At 29.4% G+C, this 14,683-nt stretch overlaps 1 protein-coding gene across 1 annotated transcript in view; it reads right to left on the bottom strand.

Annotated features, from left to right (window-relative positions):
* 7B2 (Secretogranin_V domain-containing protein 7B2) overlaps positions 1–14,284 on the bottom strand; it is a 91,739-nt gene extending 77,455 nt beyond the window's left edge. The window contains exon 1 of the mRNA XM_075368776.1: positions 14,179–14,284. The gene's annotated coding sequence lies outside the window, so the exon portion shown is untranslated. The remainder of the gene's footprint in view (positions 1–14,178) is intronic.
* Positions 14,285–14,683: the final 399 nt, after the last annotated feature.

Raw genomic sequence — 14,683 nt, 5'->3', positions numbered from 1 at the left:
GTTTGGAGAGTGACCGATGCAGCTCATATTGAAAAATTCTATAGGTATGTAAAAAAAAGGTTTACAGTTGATAAATTAAAAGAAAAAAATACTCGTTTGATTATCTCATGTAGTTTCTTAGGTGCGATCTTCTTAAGTTGCTGCAACCTTTTTCGTTAACTTTGTTTTATTAAAAAATTCATTGACATAGTAATATCGTTTTCGTATAAGAAAACATTTTAATTGTATTATAATAAATTGGTCGGAAGATTTTTTAAATGGTTTGGTAATTTATATTGTATTAAGTTTTAAGAAAAGTATTCTGTTGTCTGGTACATAAATGTGAGTTTTATTATTAACAAAGATTACACATTCATAAATACAAACACAAGAATAAGTTAACGTGTTTTATTTTCTAAATGTAAGCCTTTACGATTCATAATTTGAGCGCCCAGTTTTTGCATCTTAAAAAATTCGTTCTGGCTTTGTGAGGGAGCTCCAAGTAATGACATTAAGTTATTACGTAGGCATAATACGTTTTCATTAATGATTACAAGCTTAACGTTTTATCAAGGCGTTTCAGAGCGAAACTGTTCGGCTTGATTCTGTTATAGACGAAATCAGTTTGATAATTCCACGAGAATTTGTCCGCTAATTATAAACAATGATTAATAATTTTTAAAAAAATACTACACAACGAAGTTATCATGCATGTATTTATGTTAATTTTTGTCATTTTTAAAGATTTTATTTGGTATCTACAGTGCAGAGATCGAAGAAAATTAGAATGAAAAATAACTTACGTATATTTTAAGAAGCAGCGAGTACGGATTAACGGAAAAAGAGAAAGAATAAATTTTTCCCTCACAGATCCTTTATTTTTACAAATTTTCTTATTTAAAATGACTCGGAATTAATAGTTATTTTCGTGGACTTCAAAAAAGGCATACGATTCAATTTCTTGTTAAAATAACGAAAGGATTTAAGTTAATAGCAAAACAGTTAAATTTATAAAAAAAAAAATATTAACAGAAACATTTTTTGTACAAATATTTTTGAGCAAAACTTTCAAACCGTTTGAAATAAAAAACTGGAGTGACACAAGGTATTTTACCATTACTGTTCGATTGCGTTTTGGAAAAAGTAATTCGAAAATTGGAGTATGAAAACCCAAATATAATTAAAATAACTAAAAGTATAAAAATTTGAATAAAATCTGGATTTTAAATGCGAGTGTTTTAGCGTTTGTTGACGGCCTGGTAATTTTTGCAAAAGACATTAGATATACGAAAATCAGAATTTAAGAATTAGAAAAATGTGCGAACAAAATCGGTCTACAAATTACATACGAAAAAACAATATGATTTTACAATAATAAAAATAGCAAACAAATAACGAAAATTTCAGAAGAAGAATCGATCAAAAGAGTCTAAAAATTTAAATGTAATAATCACCCTAAATGTTTTAGAGAAAGACGGAATAGAAGCGATTTATCATCTTTCAAAAACCGACCTTCCAACAACTGTCGACTGTCTTGGAACCTACAACGAACACGTTCTGCGATAGTTCAGCTTATCGTAGGTAATTAATTGCACAACATCGATATTAGAAATTTCATCAATTTTCCAAAATTTTTACGCCTGTCCTTACGAATAAGATCATTAATGCGATCTTTCAAAGCGTCTGACGAAACCTCCAACGGTCTCCTCTACGAAGAAAATCGGTGACATTGGTTCTGCCCGATTTAAACTGTTCGGTCCGATTATAAAAATTTGCCTGGTTAATACATTTTTCACAATACCTTTCTTTTTTAACATCTGCGAGTGAATTCGACCGGTTTTACACCTTCAGAAAATAAGAATCTTATCGCAGCACTCTGTTCTTACAGTGTAGACGTCATTTTGAAATAAATATAAGAGATTATAATAATAAAAATTCTCTTCGACTGATATTTCCTATATCTGAGGTGCCGACTTAAACATCAAACGGTTCCGCTTTATTCTTTTAAATAGTTTTTCCGCTGTTGCCATTTATCTGTTTATTTATTGAACTATCCTCGTATCGTGGAAAATTTGTAGCGCGTGTAAAATACTTGATCGTCGTCGAGAATTGGAACTAGGATGAATGGTGAGACTACCCACTCACCAATGGAGTTCGGCGGAATGGCAAACTCTGCCGTTTAATGTGATATAATTAATTTTTATTTTTAAATTAATTTAATTGTAAATTTGTTTAGATCTAAGTAAACGATACGATTTATAAATTAAACGTAAAAAAAATCTTCTTGAATAAGTTTAAATTTGATAATTTTGGTGAACATTACGGTAAGCATGAAAATTTAATAAAATGAACGCTCTTAAAACTAAGAGAAAAACCAAATTTGTTTTGCAGGTGTAATGCGTCAAATTATTTTCCATGTACTCCACTCTTTTAATATAATTTATGAAGGATCTTGTTATAAATTTATAAATAAAAGAGGAAAAAAAATTATTTCTCTTGTTAATCTTATGAGGTAACTTAATACGTCCCGTATAATGTACTGCACATGAGAGATTGTTATTGTAGTCTGCTTCTTGATAGCAGAAAATTTATTACTGATGAAAATTATTTACTATACTCTTTCGTTCTTTTTTTTTTTTTTTTGTTAAAGATTGATTTAAGTAATTTTTTTAATGCTTTTACTTATAGTCACATTAATAATTAAAGTCGTTAGCTTATAAGTATAATGTAACTGTAATGATAAATGTGTAGTCTTGAACAAACTCAGGCCGACCATTCCTGAGACGTGTGATTAATTGAACCCGACCACCAAACAACACCGGTATCCACGATCTAGTATTCAAGTCCGGATATAAGCGACTACCTTTATTAGGATTTGAACCTGAGAACTTCGACTTCGAAATCGGCTAATTTACGACGACGAGTTTACCACTAGACCGACCCGGTGGGTTAAATTTTGTTTAAATTATGCTTTGTTATTTTAATGTTCTTTTTGAGGATAGAAATTAAAATAATTTCCGTTCTTGACTTTTTTAATAATAAAAAATAAGTGTAACGAGTGCTACAATTCATTATGACGCCGACTGTGAATAATCCGATTTTTGATGGCAAAAAACAATTCTACGGTTGTAATTCATAGACAAATTTGTGACATTTACGAGCCGAATTTTATGATCGATACTGATTTTTGTTCACTTTTCTCCACAAATATAACAAAAAATATTTGGAGAATTTCTACAAGCCCGATTGCTATTCATTATATAATTCAAAATATTTTAATTAATGAAAGTAATCTGAAATATTACATAGATATTTACCTAATTATAAAAATAATTAAGTTTAATCTTTATAAGCTTAATTACTTAAAATACTTTCTACATTGTTTCAACATGGAGTGCAATAAAAGACAGCGCGAAACACACACACACACACACACACACACACACACACACACACACACACACACACACACACACACACACACACACACACACACAACTTAACAAATCTTGATGTTCAATCAAATAATATCAAGAGTTGTTCTGTCATAAAAATCTTTCACTAAATTTACGGCATCACTTATGAAACAATCTTTATATGCGTATGATAAAACCACTATTGCAACTAAAGAACACAGTAAGTCATACCAAGAGCTAAACTCATACTGTAGAAATTTTCATCGCGTTGAATTACTCATTACTTCACTTACTGACATCTATACGTGTCTGGCTTGATGTGAAATGACGTCATTAGACTGTTATGTATCAAATATAGGTCAACAGCAAGCATCACAATATAAATCAGATGCGAATAAGCAAACGTGTAGACGTACTAACTTATTTGCATTGTTTGTTCTACGAATGATGGAACAAATAAATTTAAGCGGTTGTAACTTAAGAACGTTACTTGACTGGTTGTTTCGGAATATATATTCAGATTCGGCATATAAAAAATGATATAGAACACCTATTCCCTTTTCAGTTCCAAATTTTATGTTGATTAGTGTTATAAACCGGGTGAATATAAACAATTAACTACAAAACGACTTAAACTATTGTTGCTAACAGCCGACTATCGATTGAAATAGCTGAGCTATGGAAGCGATTTTGTTTAAATCGCGTATATAGGTGGCAAATTCAAAACCGCTTTAAAAACACGCTTTGTACATAAAATGTTAAATTTTTAAACGCCACCTGTTGTCATACGTAAGAGGAGCGACTTGTTTTAAAATTATCAAAAAAGGAAGAGTAAAAATAATCGTGAAAATTATAGAAATATCTCTATTAAACTCATCATATAAAATATATTCTAAGATCGTACAGATTGTTGCTGAGGTCCGTTTGTCAGAGAAACAAAGAGGTTTCAGAAGGAGATCTTGCGCGGTCAACTCTTTTGTTAACAACTGATAATCGTGAAAAGACGGGAATTTCATTAGAAACCCGTATCGCTTTCGTCGACTTGGAGAAGACGATCGTGTGAACAGAGAGATTTATCGTGGTAAATATTGGAAAGTAAAGGTTTACCTAGCCGGTTGATGACTTCCTTCTTTTTAAGCCGGTTACACACATGGCCATTTTTACTGGCTTTCTTTAGACTATCGAAGGGAGGTTCTCGGATTACAATTTTTTTTTTATATTGAAAAAACAAGCTACCGTTTAAGAATTTGAATTTTCATTTACAATCACAATATTTCAAAACTGAATTTCTCAAAAAAACGGTGCTTATTTACTATTTTTATTTTTGTATAAAATACGAATTTACTATAGAGTTAAACAATATTAAAAACAGTATAAACTTTATTTTAAAAACGCCTTAAATTTTCGGTTGTGATTTAAGAAATAATGCTCCAATGGACTTTTTTATTGCTGACTTCTAATCATTAAAAATCCATCGGATTTGAATTCCCAAATGCGGTTCAGAACATCAGACTACTTTTTTTTTAATATATAACTTTCAAAATCTAATTTTTGATAATCATCATCACATTCCCCGCACGGGTTAGGTCACTGACTTGTTCTGACACCACCTTGTCGCATCAAGTGGCACTTATCTTTTTCATACAAAAATTAAATGATCTAAATAAACATTAAATATTACGGGCGATAAAGCACACCGTTGTCGTACCCCTAAATTAATGTTTAAAAGTTCGGTTCCTTTGGTCATCCTTATTGCTGTTCCATTATACAAGCTCTGAATAACCAATTTGATCTCAGTTTGATCCATATGTATGCTTCTTGTATCTGCATTCAATCCTTTCTCTTCATCAAATCTACTGATTTCGAAGTTTTCTTTTTAATTTTTAAAGGCGGTTAAGTTTCTTCCATCCATTACTGTTGGAGTATGCTGGAAATGCATGGACGATTTGAAGATATTTTTATCATCTCGTTGCTTAGTGCTGCCTTTGTTAAAGCAAAAATTGCAGTTTTTCTTTCATCTGGTTTAATCTGTTTTCTAGGAGCGTATGTAATAATTAAAAACCTTATTCGGTGTGTAATCACACGATTGGATATTTAGCTCTTCCGAATCCTGAAAACCGGATACTTGAAAATCGATTCGTATCTTTCTTTTAGGATGCAAAACGATTCTAAGGAGATTTTCATGAATTCTTCAAGCGAGTTTAAAATGAATAATGTTTACCATCATATCTTCACGCGAAGAGACTTATAAGGCGATGCTAATCGTGGAATCCTTCTTTAGTCGTTTCTATATAAAGTCTATTTACGATTAAATTCCTTCTGTATCAAGGTCCATTGCGGTCTGATCGATTCATCTCGTTCTCGTTCTTCCTTTTGATCGCTGACCTTTCGATAGGAAAACCTTTTTTTTCGGTTATTGGTCATCAATTTTCCACTCGTAACCTAGTAATAGCCGACAGCTACTTTCTCCACTGGAATTTCCCTGCTCTTTATTTTTCTTCGTTCTTCTGTATCGTCTTTCGAAGTCGATATATCTTTCTGATTATCATCTTTCGTAATTATTTATTTTCCTGGTTTGTTTATCGCCTTACTTTTTAACTCCCTCTCCAAAATTAGTATCGGAATCGGTAACAGTGTTCTAATTAACTTCATTATGCTCTTTTATTCTTTGATGACTAACCCGTAAATGTATCTTCTTTTGATCTATTGTCGGGTTTATTTTCCTCGTGTTTTCCGTTAGGTATTTTATCATTTTTTAAAAATAGCGATTCTTCACTTTCAATAGTGTTTTATTTATTTAAGAGACGAGAAAATAAATATCTTAAATCTAGAAACGGAAATAATTTAACTCGGTACAACAGAAATAAATAAATAAATCGTGGTCTTTGGAAATCCACGATATCTATGAGTTCATATCGGTTTTTGATGTGTACATAAATTATTATTATTAGTTTTTAACCGTGTATAAAAATTCATCTGTTAGTATTTATATATTTTTTTTAATATCGTCCTTTAATTTCTATAATTTTGTTGTAGATTAATCGGTTCACAGCAGGGTTATTTATAAACATGGCGATGAAAATTTATAGTAATTTTAAAAATAAAAAAAATATTTAATTACCGTATTATATAAAAATATGTTTATATTTTAAAACGTGTTTAACACAAGATATAATCGTTTGGTAATAATAAAAAATGTTAACGATTAAATTTATAAGGTATTATAAATCATGTCATAACATGCAAAGTCCTTCGTATATATTCATGATAAAAAAAGAGATTTAGTTGAAAAATTTGTGTTAGTAACCGACCGAAAAAAAAACAACAAATTTTAAGCGATAAGAAAAAGTTTTTGTTTTGATTTATTATTTAGGTATTTTTATTACAGAATAATTTCCTTTTCAAAGTAAAAGTATTTTTAAATAAATTGTAATTTTAGGTTTGTAATTAGTTACATTAATATTGTAATGTAATGTGATTTATTTGCTTAAAAATTTAAGGCGTTAATGTTAGAAATCCCTCTTTTAACTTTGATCTCGATATTTTCCTGCGTTTGCTTATTAAACTTTTTCTCGAAAATACTCTATTTATAAAATATTTTTCTCTTTCAAAATTTAAACATTTGTGAGGCTAAAATAACGTTACGGTTTGTAAGCGATATAACATGAGATAAAGTCGTTTCCGATAATGATGTAGTTATCAGAGATAACATGATACCCGTGTCGGGCTTCCTAGAAAAATGAGTTACGAGGTAGTTTCCCGTCGTCTTTTTTCACCAAACCGATGTTAATTTACAGTTCACAACAAAATTCCATTTTCACTGTAACGCTGGAGATATTAAAAATATATCTCCAATCGTGTTAGCACAGTGTGTGACTAGTGCACAGTGTATTCTCAGAGGAAGCAACCTTATTTTGTCTCTCCTGTATGACGCGCCCGATATTCGTCGTAGATATAAAAAAAAATTGAAGAAATTGCAAAGAAACAAAATTATTGTTCTGTATGAAGAAACAGTGCATTACTTAGATGCTCCCGCTTATGTATGATGAAGTGATTTAAACATTTTATTTCGGCAACTCGATATTCAACAGAGCGATTAAAAAAGGACTTCACAACTTGAAAAGCATATAAAAAATCTACTTAGATAACTTACAGATTCGCTTAAGGTCTCATGTCATTTCAAAACACATCAAGTTTTGACTGTCGAGTTAATTAGTACCGAATTCGACCACCAGTGATATTAAAAATGGATATATTTACTGGTACGGAACGTGCTAGCTGTGCGTTTTGGTATCACGTTTGCAGTCAGCAATTGCAGTTCAGCATAATTTTTTTCTCTCTGATAGTGGGACGAAGAACGTAATTCAGCGGGTTTGCTTAATTTGTGTTTATTTTTTCTTGTTTTTGGTGTTTATTGTTTATTATTTTCGATCATGAAGTTCCATTTAAGTCGCTAATGACTATAATTGTTAATGCGACTATAAATAAAAAAAACATTAAACATCAGGTAAACATTTTTTAAAGTGTATGATTGGAGCGTAGCTTTATAAGAAAGTGAAACTTGGACGATTGGAGTACCTGAGAATAAGAAATTAGAAGCTTTTGAAATGCGGTGCTGCAGGAAAATTTTAAAGATCAGATGGGTGGATAAAACGACAAATGAAGAGGTGGTGCGGCAAATAGATGATGAAAGAAGCATTTGGAAAAATATAGTTAAAAGAAGAGACCGACTTATACCTTAAGGCAGAAGACACACCTTAAGGCATCTTGGGATAGTCGCTTTGATGTTGGAGGAATAGGTAGATGGGAAAAATTGTACAGGCAAGCAATGTTTGGAACGTGTAAAACAAATTGTTAGGGATGTAGGATGTAGGGGGTATACCGAAATGAAACGACTGGCACTAGATAGGAAATCTTGGACAATTGTATCAAACCGATCAAAATGACTGAAGACAAAAAAAATTTGGTTCTGTGAAATACTTTTTACGTGGCACCGAATCCGGTACGATGTGCAAGTCAAGAATTAATGAACGGTGCTGGAATAGCCTACACATCAAGGTGAACGATTCTTTACTAATGGAACAAGAAAGCTAACAGAAAGATGGGACAGCGACTAAATATAGCCTGGGTTATGTTGAAAAGTGGTATTATTTTATTGTCGTTAAATAAATAATAACTTTTCTACAGTCGTTTATCTCTTTAATTATTTAAACACCCTCGAATTTTTAAGCATAATGATACGTGATGTATTTAATTTTTACTTGCCCTTTTATTTATTTTTTTATTATTTTTCTATCTCTGAAAAGTTTTCTTTATTTCATTCGAATTTATTTATTTAATTAATTTATATAATAGTTTCGCTTTTAATCATCTTACCGCAAAATTAACTTCATTTCGTTTATAGCTTTGAAAGTACAGAGGAACTATATTATAGCAGTATGACAAATTAATAGCGTATAGTTCAAGCCAGCCAGTCAGGAAGAGTAATCGGCCTCCGTGGCGCGAGTGGTAGAGTCTCCGTCTTTCATCCGAAGATCCCGGGTTCGAATCCCGGGGAGGCATGACATTTTCACACACGCTACAAATCGTTCATATTATCCTCTGAAGCAATACCTAACGGTGCTCCCCGGAGGTTATAAAAAAAAGGTTAGGAAGAGTAAAATTTATATTATTATTGTTCACCTGCAATTCGACGAAGGCATTAATTATTTCGTTATATTGAAATAAAAATTCCGATGCGGTAGAAGCCCAGGAAACTTTCCGAGTTTAAAATTCCTACTGCAATGATGTAAATTAATTATTACTTCGTTAAAAAATAGCTGTATTCGATTTTGATGTTTTTTAAGAAGATAACCTCATTAATTCGTCGCATATTTTACGATAAATAGGTTTGGCTTAAAAAACCTAAAATTTGTGTAAATTTTATATATATATTCAAAATTGTAAATGGACGATTTCATTCATAGGTGGAGACAGATTTACGACTCCGGGATAAATATTACTTTTTATGCAGTTGATATTGTTATATGAGCCCGAAAATATGTTTAGAGAGAAGTATACTTCTCTCTAAGCCGGAAAGATTAAAAGTAATGGCTTTTTGCGGGAACGAGTCGTCCATATAAAAAATTGATTTGAATTAAATGATCTCGGAGCAGGTGTCTAGTATTCGAAATACTCGGAATACGAAGTATTTTTTGTGATAAAGCAAAGTAATGTAATAAATTTATAGAATTATTCACAAAAGACTTTGAAACATAAAACAAGAAAAGATACTAAATTGAAATTCTACTGGCTATTCTAGTATCACTGGTTGCATTATATGGAAGTGAGACGTGGCTGCTGTTTAACAGAGAACGAGATCAAATTAGGGGTGGAGAAACGAGATTTCCTAGTGTAGTAAGGGACTGGACTCTTAAAAGATAGTATAAGTAGCGAAGATATCGGTTACGAATAAAAAAAATATTTTCCTCGGAAGAAAAAATAAAAATTAAGAAGTTATATGATGTAACAATAATATCAAAAGCACGGCGTATCGACAAACTTTCAGTACGGGTTTTAGGAAAAAATTGTGTACTGACACAGCCATTTTCCAGTTTTAGGAAAATATCTTAAATTCGTTAAAAAATGAAGAAAATTTTATTATTAGTTGTTTGCGATCTCAGTAAAGCATTCAATTTAATTTCTCATTTTTTACCTATGAAAAACTTATTAGCTGTGTTATCAGATCTCTTTACAGTCGGTTAAAGTTTAAACAAGCGATTGAGAACTCATTTTTTTTTTATTAGAATACAAATCTAAAATTTAGGTTCTTATTTCATGCTGTAAAACGCGGGGTACCTTCCTTTTCTATTGTTTTGATCTGCCTCAAAATCTTCAGTTAATCATTGTAACCCTTTTCGCGGATGACGCAACTGTATCTATTTATAAGATAACTATTTAAAAGGGATAGGTCTAAAAATTATTCATAGCCTGAATATTGTAAAGCGTGTAAATTCAAATACGGGTAAAACCGTTGCATCGTGCTTTTCGGATAGATCTGACGTTGCTGATCGGGTGAATAAAATTGCCGTTAACAATAGTTGTAGTATTTCTGTTTTCACAACCCGAAATTTTTGTTTTAATAAACGAATGGTTTTTGTGGGACGGTCAAATAGATTTCGTTTAAACCAAATGAAGCCGTACTTTTTTGTCCGAAGTCGTTTAAAAGTACGCTAAGCTTCTCATCAATATTAAATATTTATTACGCCTAAGTAGATTCTCGAATAAAGTACAAAGCCCCATCTCTTGGGGCTTCCTCGAAAAGTCAGAAAGCGTTTTTAAGATTCAAAAATGGGCTGACAAATTATTCCCTAGCTCCCGTAAGTTCAAATCGTGTAGATATGTATTTAAAAAATGAAATACGTTAACTTATTTTTATATTTATGAATGTAACTTTGGTAAAAAGAAAGGCCAGTTATTGTTAAAAAAATAACAATATCCACCCTTTTTCAAACCGGATAACAAAACTGTATTCTTATAATTGGACACAATAGTTCGGCTGACCAGAAAAGGTCTTACTATGCTAACGTTTTCACGTTTAATAAATTTCCAAACCGTTTAAAGAAATTTTCCCACCGAATTATTAATTTATTATTAATTAATTAAATTATTATTAATTTGTCGATGAATTAAAAACACATTACTATTTTCTAGTTATATTTAACATATGAGTAATGCCTTAACGTTACTTTATGTGGTTATTTTAATAATAATTAATTTTACTCTATTATAATAAAAGATCTAATTGTTTGTAATCGTCTAAACCTAATTCAGGCAAATCATTATAATCTAACTACCGATAGTGCAAGGTCTTCCGAGAAGTTTTTGGACAGGCAAATCCGCGAGTCGGGAAACTACATTATATCTGTAAATTGATCATTCTAATGGCACGTTTAATATTCGATTACTGTATTATTCCCTACTGAAATGTTTCCCTATTTCAAATATTTTCAAATGTATACCGGAAAGGATAAAAATAATAATTATAATAATGAATGATTTTGTTATAAACGAAAGCTATTTGGTCATCTCACAAAAACCTATTTCATCATCTATTGAAACAAACAGAAATTTTGCTTTGTAAGAAACAGGAATACTATCGTTATCGTTAATGGCAATTTATTCATCCGATCGGCAATGTTAGATCTATTCGAAAAGCAGATACAATGGTTTTATTAGTATTTTAAGTTACACGCTTCTCAATATCCATCCGGTGAATTGTTATACTTACGGAAAGGATAAACATTTTTTAAGATATCTGTATTATCCTTAAAATTCCTATTTTTGTCACTCCTTACTTTCGTTTACAAAAAATTGTTTGAAATTGAATCGAATTAATACATAATTTTCCGTTTGTGGCATACTTATTTTGTATTTCTTTAATAATATCGACGATTTCAAAATTGTTAGTGAAATTGACACTTTCGAGCGCTAAGAATTTTGGGTAAATCAGTTGGAACATCCGTTATTCAAAGTTAATTCTTCATTAAGTTTTGTAGAGTTTGAGTAATAATTTATTTTCTGATGTCTACATATTAAAAACGATCTCAAAGATGGTTATCGTGTAATCGCAATCTTTTTCTTGTTATATTCTTTTGTTAGAGTTGTTTTTGTTTTAGGTCTCTGGTCGAAGATTAACATATAGTAAATGTTTTAAAATAACTGATTTCATTTAATTTATTGTGATATTATTGACAGTATATCTTGTAAAATAAAACTGTAAGTATGTTTAAAAATAGTTAACTAATGTATGGACTGCATTTTAAAAAGGTAACTAATATTAATAATAACAATAATAATAAAATGATAATAATAATAATAATAAAATTACGATTAAGTCTCTTTTTGTAATTCTCGTATAAATATTTTTAAATAAATTAACTTTATCATTTATACGGTATTTTTATTACGCTAAACGTTATTTTTGAATTTTATATTTGAAAATTTTTAATAATATTTTTTCTTTATTATTAATTTTCTTACAGAATAGAATCAATAATGTTCACTGAGCAACATTTAATTTGGGATTACCTCTTCAGAACTGTCCTCCAATCCTAAATCAATATGTCATTATGCAAATTAATATAATACCACATTGGATAACATCGCTTCAATTATTATTATAATAACATTTATGGAATCGATTTATAAATCAAAATTAATTTTATTTATGACATTTGGTTGGTTGTAATTCTGATTTCAGCTTATAGAATAATTAAAAATAAACAGCTGGAATATAAAAAATTATACAACATCTATATCAAATAAGCTATCGAATGAAGTGTTAAAAGTATTTTAACAATATTATGAATTCTTTATTGAAATAAATTATTAAATGTAAATTTAATATATGAATCTCACTATTACGTTCTATTGCTTTTATAAATAAAATTGAATTATGCAACGTATTTATATCTTTTTTTATAGGCTATATTCAATTAAAAATATTAATTTCTTACGCGTGTAAAGATTTAAAAACCTTATGAAAAAATCTTTCGCGTTTGCTTTTTGTAAAGTTTAACACAATATCATTAACATTAAATTACAGTTTTAATTATATATCTTGTTACATATCCCTCGTTATTTTAAAAATAATATAATTTTTGTTACTGTACTGTTTAGGGCGTGATCATTAATTTTGTTTAAAAAAAAATAAATACAAAATTTTCTAATTTTTTTATATATCTTTAACAATATTAATAAATTTTTTCAGTTCAAAATACTGTTTACCTATAATAATACGTTTTCATTTCTTACTTACAGTGGAAAGAATCGACAATATTTATTTTTATGATCGAATGAAAATAATAATTACTGATTTGTTAAAAATAAAAATCAATTTTTTTTCGTTTTTTTTATATTGAACCGGTTGTAATATTTTAATAAATATTTAATTTTTATGCAAATAACATAATTTAATTAGGAAAAAGTGTTTTAAGTAAAGAAATTTTACATACCAAATTAATTTTAAGTATTTAAAAAACAAAAGCAAAACATAATTACGTGAAAAAAAAATTAAATTAATACTTTAAAAAAATCTTTTGATGCAAAATAAAACTAAAAGTAATTCTCATTATTTTGTTTATATAAATTTAAAATTGATTAGTAACAAAAAACATTTTATACAATTATTATTATTTTAGTAAATTTACTTTAAAATATGTTCGATGAATTAATCTTATTTGAAGTAACGAAATCGAATTAAGTTAACGCTAAAATTAAATAACAAAAAAGTTATTTTATTATTAATTTTATAATAAAACCGTTATAATTTTATCGTCTTATTAAATACATATTTTTTTTCAATAAAAATGTATGTATTTGAAAAAGTTTTAATATCGAGATTTCAAAATTTGACTCGCAGTATAAATAGTAAAAGTTAAAAGATCAACAGGTACCCTATTGCGGTGCGATGTTTAGGGTATTACATGTAAACAATGATGATAAGGAAATGTGTCGACTAATTCGTTTAAAGAAATTAATTAATATATATATATTTTTTTAAACTATCATTAATTGTTTCATTTAGCATGAGTATTGTAAAAATTTTACGGTTATCTTTGTTACGTATAGTGTGCGACGAGGTTGTGCATGCTTGTTCATTAGAAATTCATGACTTTTACCGGCGTATTTCGAGGAATTTTTTTAATATTGAATTTATAACGACAAGGATTAACATAATTAAGTATTTAACAACAATTAGCGTCTAATTATACCGAAAATAAATGTATAAAAATACACTGACCTGAGAGATAGGCGTTACACGGGTCTCAATACGTCCATGAACGCAGTCCGCGTGCACAAATCCTGCGCCAACTGTATTGATCGACTCGATTCAACGCCCTTCCATTCAAACTCATTCTGTCTCTTTTTCTCTCACTCCCCCGCCGTTTAGAAAATTTTCCCATTTCCCCCAAAATATTACCCGCCGAACATAAACTTTTTTATAACCTGTTAATTCCCTTTGGCTAACCGTGATAGGATTCTTATATAATTTTAGCGCTAGACGGATACATTTTTAAAAATATTTCTTTGTCGTAATTATTAATTTTATTGTGATAAACGTTTTATCGTCGTGTTAAATTTAATTTATTATTATTATTATTTGCGATGAAATTTCAGATTTTACTCGACTGATTTTTCAGCTAAAGAATTGATAATCTTATTTTCTGAGGTTTTTAGTCTACTTGAAACTTGAATCTTAGAGATAAATCTTTTTTTAAATATCTTTTTAGCATTATTAGTGCATA

The sequence above is a fragment of the Lycorma delicatula genome, chromosome 6 (assembly GCF_047948215.1).
Source record: "Lycorma delicatula isolate Av1 chromosome 6, ASM4794821v1, whole genome shotgun sequence".
In the NCBI taxonomy this organism is placed as follows: domain Eukaryota; kingdom Metazoa; phylum Arthropoda; class Insecta; order Hemiptera; family Fulgoridae; genus Lycorma; species Lycorma delicatula.
The sequence above is the reverse complement of the archived record's forward strand: the minus strand, read 5'-3'. Positions and strand labels throughout refer to the sequence as shown.